The following is a 17,518-nucleotide window of genomic DNA, read 5'->3' as shown; positions in this document are numbered from 1 at the left end:
TGGATCCTAGCGCTGAACCGCCTGAGGCCGATCCCAGACTCAGCCCTGCAGGGCCCAGATCAGCCAACTCCGGGACCGGCAGGATTGTGTTCCTGATCCGAGTTGCTCCGAACCGGCTGGAGGGGGGTGGGGTGGTAGGAGTGTGGGTCCTAGTGCTGAACTGCCTGAGGCCGATCCCAGACTCAGTCCTGCAGGGCCCAGATCAGCCGCTGCCGTGACCGGCGGGATTGTGACCCTGATCTGCGTCGCTCCGAACTGGCTGGAGGGGGGTGGGGTGGTAGGAGTGTGGATCCTAGCGCTGAACCACCTGAGGCCGATCCCAGACTCAGTCCTGCAGGGCCCAGATCAGCCACTGCCGTGACCGGCGGGATTGTGAACCTGATCCGCGTCGCTCCGAACCGGCTGGAGGGGGGTGGGGTGGTAGGAGTGTGGATCCTAGCGCTGAACCACCTGAGGCCGATCCCAGACTCAGCCCTGCAGGGCCCAGATCAGCCGCCGCCGTGACTGGCAGGATTGTGTTCCTGATCCGGGTTAGTCCGAACCGGCTGGAGGGGGGTGGGGTGGTAGAACCGTCTGAGGCCGATCCCAGACTCAGTCCTGCAGGGCCCAGATCAGCCGCTGCCGTGACCGGCGGGATTGTGAACCTGATCCGCGTCGCTCCGAACCGGCTGGAGGGGGGTGGGGTGGTAGGAGTGTGGATCCTAGCGCTGAACCACCTGAGGCCGATCCCAGGCTCAGCCCTGCAGGGCCCAGATCAGCCGCCGCCGTGACCGGCAGGATTGTGTTCCTGATCCGGGTTGCTCCGAACCGGCTGGAGGGGGGTGGGGTGGTAGGAGTGTGGGTCCTAGCGCTGAACCGCCTGAGGCCGATCCCAAACTCAGCCCTGCAGGGCCCAGATCAGCCAACGCCGTGACCGGCAGGATTGTGTTCCTGATCCGAGTTGCTCCGAACCGGCTGGAGGGGGGTGGGGTGGTAGGAGTGTGGGTCCTAGCGCTGAACCGCCTGAGGCCGATCCCAGACTCAGTCCTGCAGGGCCCAGATCAGCCGCCGCCGTGACCGGCAGGAATCTGTCCCTGATCCGCGTTGCCGAGATTCAGTCGCCTGGGACAAACTGACCCCTCACACAGACTTACTAGTTATCGGCAGGTCTCCTTCCGGTGGAATATTGTTAGAAGATCTTCAGCAGGTCCCATGCAAGTGTATTTATGTGTCTCTCTGATCCTGTTACTGCGGAGGTATAGGAAATGCTGCTTGCTCGCCGGCCGCCATGTTGGATCCCCCTACTTTTCATACTTGACTCCTTGGCACATGTCCCAGACTTTGTGTCCAGAATTAAAATGTCTGGGCATTGGGACATATACACACCCAGGACACGCCCAGGACCTTTTGTTAGTCCTCATTTCTTCATATATTCCTCAGTATTTGGTGTTGTCAAACTTTAATTTTTTTTCAACATGATGCATCTGAATTGTTATTTTCACTGAGGTTTAACTTTGTATTTTCCTCACAACTAGTTAAATTGAACATTTGTCTCACATTTTTATTGCTCTTTGTCTGAAAATCCAAAATGAAAATTTTCTGAATGCCAATAGGATGCAAGCGTGGAAAATTCCACACCTGATTTTACATAAGAGACTGAAGTCAAAATATAGGCTTGAATAAAAAAAATAGGCACACCAAATTTACCCATAGGCTATATGTGTTATATATGAAATATAAATAAATTTCATGATGGGTCCCCCTCCCAAGATATCATATCATATATGTCTAAATACTCCAAAATTTTTTTAAAAATTAGAATGTTTTTCTTGAGATCAACCACTATGGAAGTGTTCTATGCTCCGTCCCAAGGGTGGAATCTGCTGGTATTCTGTTCCTCCTGGTTGGACAGCAGGACAGAGAGGTCCTGCTAATTTCAAAAGTCACATTGGCATGGACCAGTGAGTCATCTCATCAGTAACCAGGACCAGCGACAGTTGAAGAACACAGACAGCCCTGTGCAGGAACAGGACGGGCAGGACACAACCTTCATTCCATGTGGTTTCTTCCTGCAGAGGTGAATGGAACTCTTCTGCCATAGTCTGAATGCAGTGTGAGCCTGTGCAATTGAAATACACAGTCCTTCCTTTGTGCCTGAGTCCAGCACTGGGATGGGGCTGGGCAGCATTGGTGGCAATCAACAGCATTTCAGAAAATGCTCTCCAGCTGCTTTCTCCAGCAGATGGGATTTTTTCCCAGGAGGCTGCCTGAGTGATACAGACAGTGGAGTCTGCGAGTGCAACCTGCCTCCACAGTTCACATCCCAAGGGGTATGAGGGAGTCTGAGTTTTGCACACTGAGCAGAACAGACATGTCTGCTTTCCGTTTGACCTGGTATGATGGTCATGGTAATTGACATCAATATCTCAAGCTAGGCAATTAGGAGGATTCCCTGTGAACTGAGCATCAAGCCAGCAGCTTTACTTAAAGCACTGGAGTAGAAGAGGACATTCCCCTGACAGAGAAAGTTACCATTCTCTTGTGCAACAAGGAGATATCACAGAGGACAGACCAGAGGCATTCCCCCATGCCCAATCAACAAGGGAAGTGTTCTCAGCTCTTTCCATCTATCAGAAGTAGAGTTTAAAGTGATCTCCCCCCCCCCCAAATGGGTATACTGGACCAGAGTCTCCCTACTTTTATGGGTTATGCATCAATTTCCAAATGAAGTCAAGAGCAAGTCTGTTGATGCTTTCCAGGTAAAGCAAATCTAGTAGCCATGTCAGAATCCCAAGTCCAGTGCTTCAGTGGACCATTTCAGTTGGAGACTGCCTGCGTTTCACGCTGCTTGCTTTCTCCGAGGCTCAGAACAGTAACTGTTCTCATCAGTTACAGAGATTTGTTCTATCTCCAATACTCATAATCCAAGAAGGTGTGATAAAATCAACCCCCATCATCCATTACAGGAAGTAACCAGAAGGTCAGCACCTTACATGTTTCTCTTTCTGCAGGGAGGCTGTCTTCTGTTCTCTAAAGAACTTGTCTCATATAGGAGTTCCACCCTATAGTCTACCACCTCTGTTTTCAGCCTTCCTTTCCTTATGGGTACATCCATAAACATCTGAGGCTCTCCACTCTCTGACATTCAGTAGCACAAATGGATGGATGTATTGTGTAGGGATTCTGACCATGGAAATTGACTGGGAAGCATTCCCCTGGTGAGTGAACTCCCTGGGGGTAACAGGCACCCTGTTTCCCACCCTTAGAATGCCCTGTGATCTCTCTTAGGATCCAATAATATAGCTAATATATGTGCAATGTCTAGTTGGTATGGCAATAACCTGAGATGCCCCTGAGTTAGAGCCTCGACCTTGATTGCAAGCACGTAACTCCTGGGAATAAAGGAATTTGCTTGCTAGATAACTGCAATGTTTCATCAAGCTCCGGTACTCCTGGAGCTGGCTGCCTAACAGTAACTTCAGACAATAGACTTTCTTGAGAGCTGCACAAAGCTTCTAACATTATATATTGTAACTGTAGAATGTAACTTCAGAATAAGCAATCTTACTGATACTCTAAACAATAATGTAGTTATGGTGCTAAGGATGTAATGTAACCTATTGGTATAAATACACTGTGGCTGCTTGGAGAAGGAGCCACTCTGCCATCTTCTCTGCTCCTTGTCTCTGTGTCTCCTTCATTATTGATCCATACAGTATTGGTCTCCTTAGGGTTTAAGAGACCTCAACCAAATCCAAGCCCTAATCCTTCAACTGACCAAGATGGAAGGAGAGCAAGAGCCAAGGACTGAGGACTAGGAGACAATGTCTCTAGTCACTGAGTTTTACAGTAAGATATGACATGAGCTGTGGGAACTCCTGGAGCCAAAGGACAACAGGAAAATAAATTCTATTGTTTTCAGTCCACCCAAAGTCTAACTCTAGAGATTATTTGGCCATTTCTTCTCTGATTGGAATAGAGAGCAAAAACTAACATGACCATTTGACTGTTATTTCAACTGTGCCTGTAATGCCCAGCCAATCACCTTATACTGGCATCTTTTCATATCATTGTGGGTGGAAAGGAAAGAGAAAGAGCAAAACTTTGATTCTCAAAGAAAAGTAATAAAGTCATGCAATTTTAATTCTGTCAAGGTTCATTCGCACCCAGGATGTACTAGTATTGTCCATCCTCACTGAAAGTGGATGTGGGACTTCTGATGTAACACAAATGAAGATAAATGTGCGAATAAGGGCTGGGATCATCCACAGGGCTCATATTTTCCTTGGGCTAAGATAGATTTGTATTCAATTTCTGCAATAGTAGCATATGTTCTCTCTGGGCAGTGTGCCCACAAAGAGGAACATAGGTGAAGGAGGTGAACAGTGGAGTAATTATGGAATAGCCCCCAAGAGTTAAAATTTAATTTGAAGATTTAAAATGATAAATGCTAATGTCACCAGGTAGTAATACATTAATTTTTTGATCGATTATTTAGACAATCTTAGGAAAAAAAAAACCTGTATGCATTTTTTACTATAAACATGAACTGTCCAAAAATTTTCCTGCTTGCAGGCAGCTCTCCCTTATGCTAGGAGTTTCTCTGATGATTTGAGCTGTCACTAGGTGTAAATTAGAAAATGAGACTCTCTACTTTAAAATGGCTTGTTTATTTACTACGACGAATACTTAATGAGCATCTACTATTTGTCAAAGTCCTGTTTTCAGGAAATGTAAAGTAGGTTTTGCACCTATAAAGTAACTTTATATTCAATACTCTCTCTTGCCAGTAGAGTTTAAGCCCACCCTAGCCAGATTGATCATTCATAAATCAGTCTATCTTTAAAAAAAGAACAAAATTATTTATTTCTCTAGACATATTCAATTCAAAACCTTTGGGTTATTTTCAGGCAACCCTATAACATCTCATACATACAGTCTTTTACAAAATCATATTTTTTACCCCTTCTTTCATCTGATCTAATTGGAATCCCAGATGCTCCACCTCTGGGCATATTAAAGATTGTTTTTGGTCACACATGTGAACTCTTGTCTCCTCTCAAACACGATTGCCTACAAAATTTAAATAAAATCACAATTAATTACTTAATGTTTATTTCAGCCCTTATTCTATCTCTCACTTCTCTGAACAACAATAAAAATTTATTTATCAGCTCTATATTAAAAAATAATATCCAGAATATGTATGTGTATGTAATGTGCTTGACACCAAAAAAACCCAAATAACCCAATTAATAAATGAGCAATAAAACTAAACAGACATTTCTCAAAAGAAGAAATGTAATTGGACAACCAACATGTATTTAAAAGTTCAACTTCTCTAGTAATCACAGAAATGCAAATTAAAACTATATTGAGGATGGCGGGAAGATGGCGGTGAATAGAGTGCATCACCCCCGTGTACCGTGTCACTGCGAAGGTGAATATCAAGTTAGAATGGCCAAAAGCTATCTTATTAGGAATTTCCAGCAAAATTGGGGTGCACCGAAACCTAGAGGAAGGTTTTCCATCACCCGAGGATCAATTACTGTGGCTCAATCGAGAGTGAACCGTGCACCTGGAGATTCAGGCTGATTGATCGGTGGCCCGCAGAGAAACAGCATGCCAGCAACACAGAGAAACTGTGCTGCAGACTCTGTGGGGTCCTGCCAACTGTGCCCTCACTGTGCTCCAGGCTGAGTTCTGGGTTTGAGACGGGGGAGAGAAACTGTCCAGATCTGTCCTCCACACCAGACAACCCACCGAGGAAGCCAGCGGCCACCATCTTGGAGAGCTGACGTCACCATTGCCAGTTTCCGACAGATGGCAGCAAGTTCAGCGATAGAACAGGTGTGTGGCATTTAGCCCTTCTCCCATACAGCGGGGAAATCACATAAAATCTCTCCCCGGCTTTCTGGGGGCGTGATAATCAGAGTGAGCATGAATAGAGGCGTGGGGAAAGGTAAAGGCACCTGACCTCCAACTCCCCCCTCCCTCCAGTGGCGAAAACGAAACCTGTCTCACCAGCTCTCGGAGGAGGGGCTATCGGAGGGAATCGAAACAATAGGGGGCCAGTTCCCAATAGCCGTGCTCCACATCCAGGAAACTGCAGGCCCAGAGGGTACCTTGAACTGCGGAGAGGTATCACACTGGGGAAGGCCTGTCTGGCAGGAGAAGCAAGGAGACTAGAGACCAGAAATAAACCTAAGCTAACAGGTTTAGAGAGACACCAGGTGGGGGAGGAGGGAGCGGCCTCACACGGATTGTTTCCTATAGCCGGAGGGCAAAATCTTGGCCCAGAAGGCACAGCACCACCTACTGGAAGTGAAGAAAATAGAAGCCTAACAGTGCCTGTTTTTTTTAATTTTAAATTTTTTTTAATTTTTTTATTCTAATTTTTATTTTACTGCATTTTATTATTTTTTTATCATTTCTTTTTCTTTTCTATTTTTTCTCTTTCTTTCTTCTCTCCCTCTCTCTTTCTTGATTTGCTTCCTTACCTTTTCCCTATCTTTCCTCTTAAGCATGACCACCCCGATTATGTATAATTTACTAAATGCAAATAGATGAATACTACCAGTCGGTCTATAGTCTGCCTAAGCCCTTAACTACCCCCAAGTACTCCTGTCTATTCTCTTGTTAATATCCGCCCGTATTTGAGCAACTCCCCAAAGAAGCTAACATATACTAACCTCCATACCATCAAATCGCCCGACCTTAACATAAAATCCTAAGTTCAAACCTCAATTTTCTATATGCCATCAAAATCTGTAAGCCTTTAATGAAACTAATGAATTTACCTTAAATCACAATTAAATCCAACATCTCTAAACATTGTCTCCCAACACAAAGGAGAGATCTTGGAGTTATAAAAACCAAAACAAATTTATAGGAGAAAACAGAAACATAGCATTCAAACAGAGTTGGAAAGTAACATGAGCACCATGAAAAAACAAGGGAAAAAAGGATTACAAACAATGCAGGATAACTTAAATTTACAGGAGAACCCAGAGACATCAGAAAAATGGACAGAGAAAGAACTCAAGGCATACCTGACTCAGATGGAATGGAATCTTAAAGAAGTCATTAGTCAGCAAGTCCAAACAATGAAAGAATACTTTGAAAATGAATTACAAAAGCAAATTCAAATAGCAAAACATGAACTTTACCAGAAGATAGAGATTTTTTAAAAAAATCAAACAGTAATCCTAGAATTGCAGGAAACCATAAAACAAATCAAAAACTTAAATGAGAATATTACAAATAGACTAGATCGAATAGAAGTCAGAACATCAGATAATGAAGACGAAGTTTATCAACTCGAACAGACTATAGCCAATGCAGAAAGACTGGTAAGAAACCATGAGCAAAACATCCAAGAGATATGGGATGTCATAAAAAAACCAAACTTAAGAGTCATTGGGATAGAAGAAGGTATAGAGGTCTAAACCAAAGGAATGAACAACCTATTGAATGAAATAATCTTAGAAAACTTTCCAGAAATGAAAGATGGAATGGACTGCCAAATTCTGGAAGACTACAGGACACCAAACATACAAAACTGTAATAGACCAACTCCAAGACACATTATTATGAAGATATCCAACATACAGAACAAGGAGAGAATATTAAAAGCTACAAGAGAAAGGAGGCAGATTACATTCAGGGGTAAACCAATTAGGTTGACAGCTGATTTTTCATCACAGACATTGAAAGCGAGAAGATCCTGGAACAACATATTTCAAACACTGAAAAATAATGGATTCCAACCAAGAATATTGTATCCAGCAAAATTAAGCTTCAGTTTTGACAATGAAATTAAAATATTTCATGATAAACAAAAGTTAAAAGAATTTGCAGCCAGAAAACCAGCACTGCAAGGCATTTTGAGCAAAACACTACAAGAAGAGGAAATGAAAAACAGCACCCAAAACTAACAGTGGGAGGTATCTCAGTAAAGTGGGGGGGGAAATAACCAAAGAGGAAAAATAAGCCAAATTAAAATTAAACAAACAAACAAACAAACAAACAAACATGATTGGAAGTACAAACCATACATCAATAGTAACCCTAAACGTTAATGGCTTAAAGTCACCAATCAAGCGACATAGGCTAGTAACTTGGATTAAAAAAACAGACCCAACAATATGCTGCCTTCAGGAGACTCATCTGACAGGAAAAGACATACACAGGCTGAAGGTGAAAGGTTGGGAAAAATCATACCATTCATATGGTCCTCAGAAGCAAGCAGGAGTGGCCATACTCATATCGAATAAAATCAACTTCAAACCTCATTTAATCAAAAGGGATAAAGAAGGACACTATATACTGTTAAAAGGAACCATTCACCAACAAGACATAATAATTATCAATTTGTATGCACCAAATAATGGTGCTGCAACGTTCATTAAACAAACTCTCCTCAAGTTCAAGAACCAAATAGACCACAACACAATAATTATGGGTGACTTCAATACACTGCTCTCACCATTGGACAGATCCTCCAAACAAAAGCTGAATAAAGAAACTATAGAACTCAATAACACAATCAATAACCTAGACTTACCTGACGTATATAGAATATATCAACCATCATCAAGAGGGTATACGTTCTTCTCAGCAGCACATGGATTCTTCTCAAAGATAGACCATATATTATGCCATGGGGCAACTCTTAGTAAATATAAAGGTGTGGAGTTAATGCAATGCATCTTATCTGATCATAATGGAATGAAACTGGAAATCAATGATAAAAGAAGGAAGGAAAAATTCTGCATCACCTGGAAAATGAACAATATGTTACTGAATGATCAATGGGTTACAGAAGACATAAAGGAGGAAATTAAAAAATTCTTAGAGATAAAAGAAAATACAGACACAACATATCGGAATCTATGGGACACAATGAAAGAGTTTTAAGAGGGAAATTCATTGCCTGGAGTTCATTCCTCAAATAAAGAAAAAACCAACAAATAAATGAGCTCACAATTCATCTCAAATACCTAGAAAAGGAAGAGCAAAACAACAGCAAATGTACCAGAAGGCAAGAAATAATTAAAATCAGTGCTGAAATCAATGAAATTGAAATAAAAGAAACCATGGAAAAAACTGACAAAACTAAAAGCTGGTTCTTCGAAAAAATAAATAAGATCGACAGAGCCTTAGCCATGCTAACTAAGAAGAGAGAGAGAACTCAAATTAGTAACATACGGGATGAAAAAGGCAATATCACAACAGACACTACAAAAATACAGAAAATAATTAGAAACTATTTTGAAACCCTATATTCCAATAAAATAGAAGATAGTGAAGATATTGATAAATTTCTTAAGTCATATGATTTGCCCAGATTGAGTCAGGAAGATACACACAATTTAAACAGACCAATAACAAAGGAGGAAATAGAAGAAGCCTTCAAAAGACTTCCAACAAAGAAAAGCCCAGGACCAGATGGGTATACAGCAGAGTTTTACAAAACTTTCAAAGAAGAATTAATACCAATACTTTTCAAGCTATTTCAGGAAATAGAAAAAGGAGCTCTTCCAAATTCATTCTATGAGGCCAACATCACCCTGATCCCGAAACCAGACAAAGACACTTCAAAGAAAGAAAACTACAGACCAATGTCTCTAATGAACCTAGATGCAAAAATCCTCAATAAAATCCTGGCGAATCGGATACAAAAGCACATCAAAAAAATTGTACACCATGATCAAGTAGGATTCATCTCTGGGATGCAAGGCTGGTTCAATATACGGAAATCAATAAACGTTATTCACCACATCAATAGATTTAAAGATAAGAACCATATGATCATCTCGATAGACACAGAAAAAGCATTCGACAAAGTACAGCATCCCTTTATGTTCAAAACACTAGAAAAACTAGGGATAACAGGAACTTACCTCAACATTGTAAAAACTATATATGCTAAGCCTCAGGCTAGCATCATTCTAAATGGAGAAAAACTGAAGGCATTCCCTCTAAAATCTGGAACAAGACAGGGATGCCCTTTCTCACCACATCTATTCAATATAGTTCTCCAAATACTAGCCAGAGCAATTAGACAGACAAAAGAAATTAAAGGCATTAAGACAGGAAAAAAAGAACTTAAATTATCACTATTTGCAGATGATATGATCCTATACCTAGCAGACCCAAAAGGTTCTACAATGAAACTACTAGAGCTAATAAATGAATTCATCAAAGTGGCAGGATATAAAATCAACACGCATAAATCAAAGGCATTCCTGTATATCAGCCACAAATCTTCTGAAATGGAAATGAGGAAAACCACCCCATTCACAATATCCTAAAAAAAAAATACTTGGGAATCAACCCAACAAAAGAGGTGAAAGATTTATACAATGAAAACTAAAGAACCCTAAAGAGAGAAATAGAAGAAGATCTTAGAAGATGGAAAAATATACCCTGTTCATGGATAGGCAGAACTAACATCATCAAAATGGTGATATTACCAAAAGTTCTCTATAGGTTCAATGCAATGCCAATCAAAATCCCAATGGCATTTCTTGTAGAAATAGATAAAGCAATCATGAAATTCATATGGAAAAATAAAAGACCCAGAATAGCAAAAGCAATTCTAAGCAAGAAGTGTAAATCAGGAGGTATATTGATACCAGATTTCAAACTGTACTACAGAGCAATAGTAACAAAAACAGCATGGTACTGGTACCAAAACAGGCAGGTGGACCAATGGTACAGAATAGAGGACACAGAGACTAATCCACAAAGCTACAACTAACTTATATTTAATAAAGGGGCTAAAAGCATGCAATGGAGGAAGGATAGCATCTTCAGCAAATGGTGCTGGGAAAACTGGAAATCCATATGCAACAAAATGAAACTGAATCCCTTTCTCTCACCATGCACAAAAGTTAACTCAAAATGGATCAAGGAGCCTGATATCAAATCAGAGACTCTGGGTCTGATAGAAGAAAAAGTTGGCTTCGGTCTACATATTGTGTAGTTGGGCTCCAAATTCCTTAATAGGACACCCATAGCACAAGAGTTAAAAACAAAAATCAACAAATGGGACTTACTCAAACTAATAAGTTTTTTTCTCAGCAAGAGAAACAATAAGAGAGGTAAATAGGGAGCCTACATCCTGGGAACAAATCTTTACTCCTCACACTTCAGATAGAGCCCTAATATCCAGAGTATACAAAGAACTCAAAAAATTAGACAATAAGATAACAAATAACCCAATCAACAGACACTTCTCAGAGGAGGACATACACTCAATCAACAAGTACATGAAAAAATGCTCACCATCTCTAGCAGTCAGAGAAATGCAAATCAAAACCACCCTAAGATACCATCTCACTCCAGTAAGATTGGCAGCCATTATGAAGTCAAACAACAACAAGTGCTGGGGAGGATGTGAGGAAAAGTATACACTTGTACATTGCTGATGGTTCTGCAAATTGGTGCGGCCAATTTGGAAAGCAGTTTGGAGATTCCTGGGAAAGCTGGGAATGGAACCACCATTTGACTCAGCTATTGCCCTTCTCGGACTATTCCCCAAAGACCTTAAAAGAGCGTACTATAGGGATACTGCTACATCTATGTTCATAACAGCACAATTCACAATAGCTAGACTGTAGAACCAACGTAGATGCCCTTCAATAGATGAATGGATTAAAAATGTGGCATTTATACACAATGAAGTATTAGTCAGCACTAGAAAATGACAAAATCATGGCATTTGCAGGGAAATGGTTGGCATTAGAGCAGATTATGCTAAGTGAAGCTAGCCAATCCCTAAAAAACAAATGCCAAATGTCTTCTTTGATATAAGGAGAGCAACTAAGAACAGAGCAGAGAGGAAGAGCATGAGAAATAGATTAACATTAAACAGGGATGAGAGGTGAGAGGGAAAGGGAGAGAGAAGGGAAATTGCATGGAAATGGAAGGAGACCCTCATTGTTATACAAAATTACATATAAAAGGATGTGAGGGGAAAGAAAAAAACAAGGGAGAGAAATGAATTACAGTAGATGGGGTAGAGAGAGAAGATGGGAGCGGAGGGGAGGGGAGGGGAGGGGGGATAGTAGAGGATAGGAAAGGTAGCAGAATACAACAGTCACTAGTATGGCAATATGTAAAAACGTGGATGTGTAACCAATGTGATACTGCAATCTGTATGCGGGGTAAAAATGGGAGTTCATAATCCACTTGAATCTAATGTATGAAATATGATGTGTGAAGAGCTTTGTAATGTTTTGAACAACCAATAATAAATAAATAAATAAATAAATTCTGTTTAGAAAAAGATAAAAAATAAAATAAAATGCTTACTTAGTAATAAAAAACTATATTGAGATTCCATCTCACTCTAGTCAAAATGGGAATTATCAAGAATACAAATAATAAGTTTTGGAGAGTGTGCAGGGGGCGGGGAGGGAAAGTATACTCATCCATTGCCAGTGGAACTGCAAAGTGGTGCAACCACTCTGGAAAGCAGTATAGAGATTCTTCAAAAACTAGGAATGGAATCACTATATAACCCAGCTATCCCTTTCCTTAGTATATATCAAAAGAATCTAAAATGAGCATACCATAGTGATACAGTCTCATCAATATTTATATCAGTACAATTCACAATAGCCAAGCTATGAAACCAACTTCAACAGATGAATGGATAAAAAAATGTAGTATATATATGCATAATGGCGTATCAGCTATAAAGAGGAAGAAATTATGGCATTTGCTGGTAAGTGGATGGAATTAGAGGCTATATGCTAAGTGAAATAAGCCAGACTCAGAAAGCCAAAGATCAAATGGTTTCTCTGATATGTGAAAGCTAGTCCAAAATAAAGAGGGGCGGGGAGACAGAGAGAAAGAGAAGAATCTAAAATGAGCATACCATAGTGATACAGTCTCATCAATATTTATAGCAGTAAAGGATTCCACCAAAATAGAGGAAACACTGGTGGACTAGAAGAGGAGGGGGGAGAAGAAAAGGGATTAGGGAAGAACAGGAATGAATCTGACCTAAATTTCCTACGTACATACATGAATATACCGCAGTGAATCTCACCATTGTGTACATTCACAATACACTAACCAAACCAAACCAAAGAGCAATCTAAAATTGAATAGCAGAAAGATCAGTAGGATAGAGGTAAGGGAACTGGGAGAGAGGAGGGGAGGGAGGAAAAGGGGCAATACTGGGAACTGGATTAGAGCAAATTACATTCCATGTTTTTTAAATTACGTCAGAATGAATCCTAATGTTATGTATAGCTAAAAAGAAACAAAAAGTTCAAAAAACTCAGAGTGTGATTTAAAATTTAGTATACATGGTTGATTTATGTGGATTTGTCCTTCCTTTCCTGGGAATCACCACAGATCATATGTTCATTCTTTTTATATAGAACTTACAAATAGGCGATTTTCTAGAGATCACTGGCCACAGCTCAAAAGCACATAAAATTTTAAAGCTAGTTGAGAAAGCAAAACCCAGAGAGGACAGCTCTGATTGTAGTCCTTTTGTCTCTTTATGACTTTCTGATGTGCCTATCCAAAAATAGTGATCATGGTTTTTAATTCAAAACTTGAAATTCCTGGCTTGACAAAAGGCATCTGTGCCATTTTCGGAGGAACTGAGAAGTAATGTGAGCTATTAAAAAAAGTGGAAATTTCCAGTACATTTTTTGTTTTCTGCAAACAATGCAGCAATACACTTGAAACCGAGTCTGTTCTCAACAGGGAACTTGCAGTTGGTAATTGCTGAGTAATATTTTCAAGTAGAATTAAAATGACAGAAAATAGATGAAGACACTCTGGATTGTGGGCTGTATTTTATCATCACTGTAACTCTAGTGCCTCTAGTACCAGCACCCAGAGCAGGGTGATGCCCCCTCAGAGCGGGTGGGAAGGAAAACTGGCAGCAGCCATGTCATTCACACCCAAGATTAGATTTTCCAAGGCAACTTTGCATTTCCAGCCTTTGATGTTCATTTGTCTTGATGATTCACACCTCAATGCTTTCTTCCAGAAACTGTGGTTTCTGCTAACATCCGAGGTAAAGAATTTTGAGATTTCTACAGGCAGAAGCTTACAAATACCAGGGTTTCCAATATGCACAGATTGTGGGTAGAGGAGTTTTTTTTTTTTTTAATGAGGTATACAGAAACATCTGTCAGCTGCTGAGCAGGGGTGATTATGGGCAATGACCAGTCTAACTGCCTCCCAGCCATGACTGAAGCACTTTGATTGGGGGTCCTGCTGAATTCCAGGGCTAAAGCCTTGTAATTCTGCCAAGACTAGTAAATTCACTTCATCTTATTGGAGAAAAATTTTGTGATTATAAAAAATTTCTCCTGACATTCAGTCACAAAATAATCTCCAAATATTTAGGAAGATTGTGTTACTCATTGCATAGTCCTGATCACAAAAGTATTATGGAATAATCTGCCAAAGAATAATCTGTAAATATGCAGAAAGGACCTAACAATATTTTCTATACAGGCAACATTCATGAAAGGGAGACTTAAGGTCAACAATATGATTTCATTTCATTAAACTTCTTCGTATACAAACCTGAAAATTCTTTCTTGTGTTCATTATGTATTTTTTTCTTTGTTTATAAAGAAGCAATCATGATATGAGTGTGACAACTTAATTTTATACTTTTTGAGAACTATTCATCAAAGCTGAATTCTAAATATAATATATGTGGAAGAAAGCATTTTTTTAGATTCTTCTATGAATTGTCTTAAATGTATTTATCATCTTTATAAAAATTCATTAACATTATGTTTAGTCACATGATGATATAGGACTCAGCCAAACATTAAAATGTACCAGAGGAAAATCCAAAGACTCTAGATAATAATGAGCTAACTAAGCCAATTCTAAATTGTTATTATTATTTTAAGATTTTTTTGCCAGCTTGGCCAGATATGAGACATGCTCAAACACAGTTATGAGGGTGATGGATCGTGAGGGAGGAAGATGATTATTAGCAGTAGCTGATTCACCAGTGTAAATTTCAGGCTTCACTCTGTTTCATTTTGGAGGGTAATAAGTCCTTCAGAGATAGTCATCAGAAGGCAACTTTTGGGGAGTAACTAAAATCAATTGGATTTTAGAAAAGAACTTTGGATTTCTAAATCAGTAAACTGTGATTTTTCCCATTCTGAATATTTCGTATGTTTACACCGATACAAATTATTTAACTCCTGTAGCTCACACTATCACCATCTTCTCCGCCATGCCAATGGACTTGTGATAACAATCTGAAGTCTCCATTTCTCTGTTATAGTGTATTTTAAGAAGAGGATCAATAGAATGTGGTCTGTTGAACTCCACTTATACAATGGTATAATTATTCAATCCTCTCAGACACTGAGAAAACTCAGACTTGATAAGAGTGTGTCAGGAGTAGCAAATGGATTACGGGCATTTGGACTGCCCAGAGACTGAGGCTGACACTTCCCTCGGGAATGTTTCCTTGCCAAGAAAACTGCTAAGCTGTATGGTAACGTCCTGTTCAAAGGGAAATTCCACTGTTGCCATGGAGTTTATCAGTTCCTGACCTAAGGTTCAGGGGCCAGCCATCCCCAGGGTGGAGAATTATGGGCACAAGCTGATGCCTATGATTGGGCTGTTCAAACTTCTGACCTCAGTTCTGTTTTAAAGTAACTTTCTCACAGTGAATCCCTTTGATGTAAAAACCCATATAATAAATGTGTGGAGCCTGCTCCTTGTCAGTCCTCCTCCATCAGAGGTTGGCTGAACCACTGGGTCCCACTTTTCTATATGTGTTTGTTCATATTTTTTGCCAATTCCCTTATCAGCCCAGTTTGGGGAAACTGAGTAAATGTCATGCTGGAAGTGACAAAAGTGTCTTTTGTGTGCAAATGAAATGACTGGTGGTTGGGTCCCCTGGAGAACTGTAAGAGGGGGGTTGATGACCAGAGGAACCAACTGTGCAAATAGAGGATGTATTAGTCTGTTTCATATTGCTATGTCAAAATGCCTGGGACGAGGTACTGTATAAAGACAAAAAGTTGGGTAATCTTTCTTGCTTGCAGGAGCTCTGTCTCTTTTCCTATCCTTTAAAAAAAATGTTTGCTTAGTTCATAGTTCTGAATAGACAGGGTTGTCTTGGTGAAGATCTACTTGTCTGTGTAATAACATGGAGAATGGGGAAGTGGCTACATGCAGAAGGGGCCCAGTGCGTGGTGGTTTGGCTTACAACAATCTGCTGTCTTGAGAGCTAAACTTACTCTTCCAGACTAACATTAATCCCCATTATCTGATTATCTTCCATTACATTCCATCTCTTAAATCTTCTATCACCTCACCACTACCATACCAGAGACCAAGATTTCAGCAAGTTAACCTTTGCAGACAGACTTGAACCACATCGCAAGCATAGCAGGGTTTGAATTTTCAGCCCTTCTCAGCTTCCTGAGAGCATAGAGGAGATGTGGATGGAGTTCATTTCAAGGTCAATGGTTTAATCAATCATACCTGCATAATGAAATCTCAAAAAGAATATCACTGTAAACAAATTTAGAAAACTCCTAGGTTGGTGAACACGTGAAGGTGCTTGGAGGGTTGAGTGCCTAGAGAAGGTTTGGAAGCTCTATGCTCCCATATCTTGCCCTATGTGTTCATCCTACAGGTCTGTTCCTAGGTTGTATCCTTTATAACAACAATAAAAAAAAACAACAAAATTGTTTGCCTGAATTCTGTGAGTTATTCTAGCAAGATATTGAACCTGAGGAGGGTTTTGGGGAGCCTTTGATCTATAGCTGGTTGGTCAGAAGTATGGGAGGGCCTGGGACGTGCTATAAGCATTTGAAATAGAATAATATTTTGTGGAAATGAGCCTTTTAAATTGTGGGCTCTGATGCTAACTCCAAGTAAATAGAGTAAGAATTGAACTGAAATGTAGGACCCCTAGTTGGTGCCTAGACAGTTGGCAAATTGGTTGATGTAAGGAAAACCCCTACATATTGGGTGTCAGAAGTATGATGATAGAAAACAGTTTATAGAGGTAGAGTAGGGGATCTGCACTTGGAGATCTCCCTTCGTGAGCCCCCTGAGAACCAAAGATTTGCTAGAATATACAAGAAAATATCTGGGATTAAATCTCACCTCACTATTTGTCCTTAGGTTTATCATTTATATACTTCATGATTAGAACCTGCATAGGGATTTTACAAAAAGACTTTGCAAAGTAACCTAAAATAGAACCACTTTCTTATTTCTTATTGGCTTGGGTCTAATGTTTTTGGCATTTTTTGGAACTTGAAGCACACTTTTTTCATGGCAGAGGCTGGCTGAATTATGGAAGCCTGCTTAATTCCAAGGGGGAATTTACACCCACACAGCTGAAACTCAAGAGTGCAATAGACACAGCTAATACTCTCTGAATGCTCCTGGAAACCAGCAGGTCCTCCTCCTATGACTGAGCTACATACTTACTACTGCACAGGGTGTCCAGTCAAGGGGCTGACCTGCAGACTGCCATCCTGCCCTCTACCCAAGAAGACTATCC

This window comes from Urocitellus parryii, chromosome 7, assembly GCF_045843805.1.
Source record: "Urocitellus parryii isolate mUroPar1 chromosome 7, mUroPar1.hap1, whole genome shotgun sequence".
Classification (NCBI taxonomy): Eukaryota; Metazoa; Chordata; class Mammalia; order Rodentia; family Sciuridae; genus Urocitellus; species Urocitellus parryii.
The sequence above is the reverse complement of the archived record's forward strand: the minus strand, read 5'-3'. Positions refer to the sequence as shown.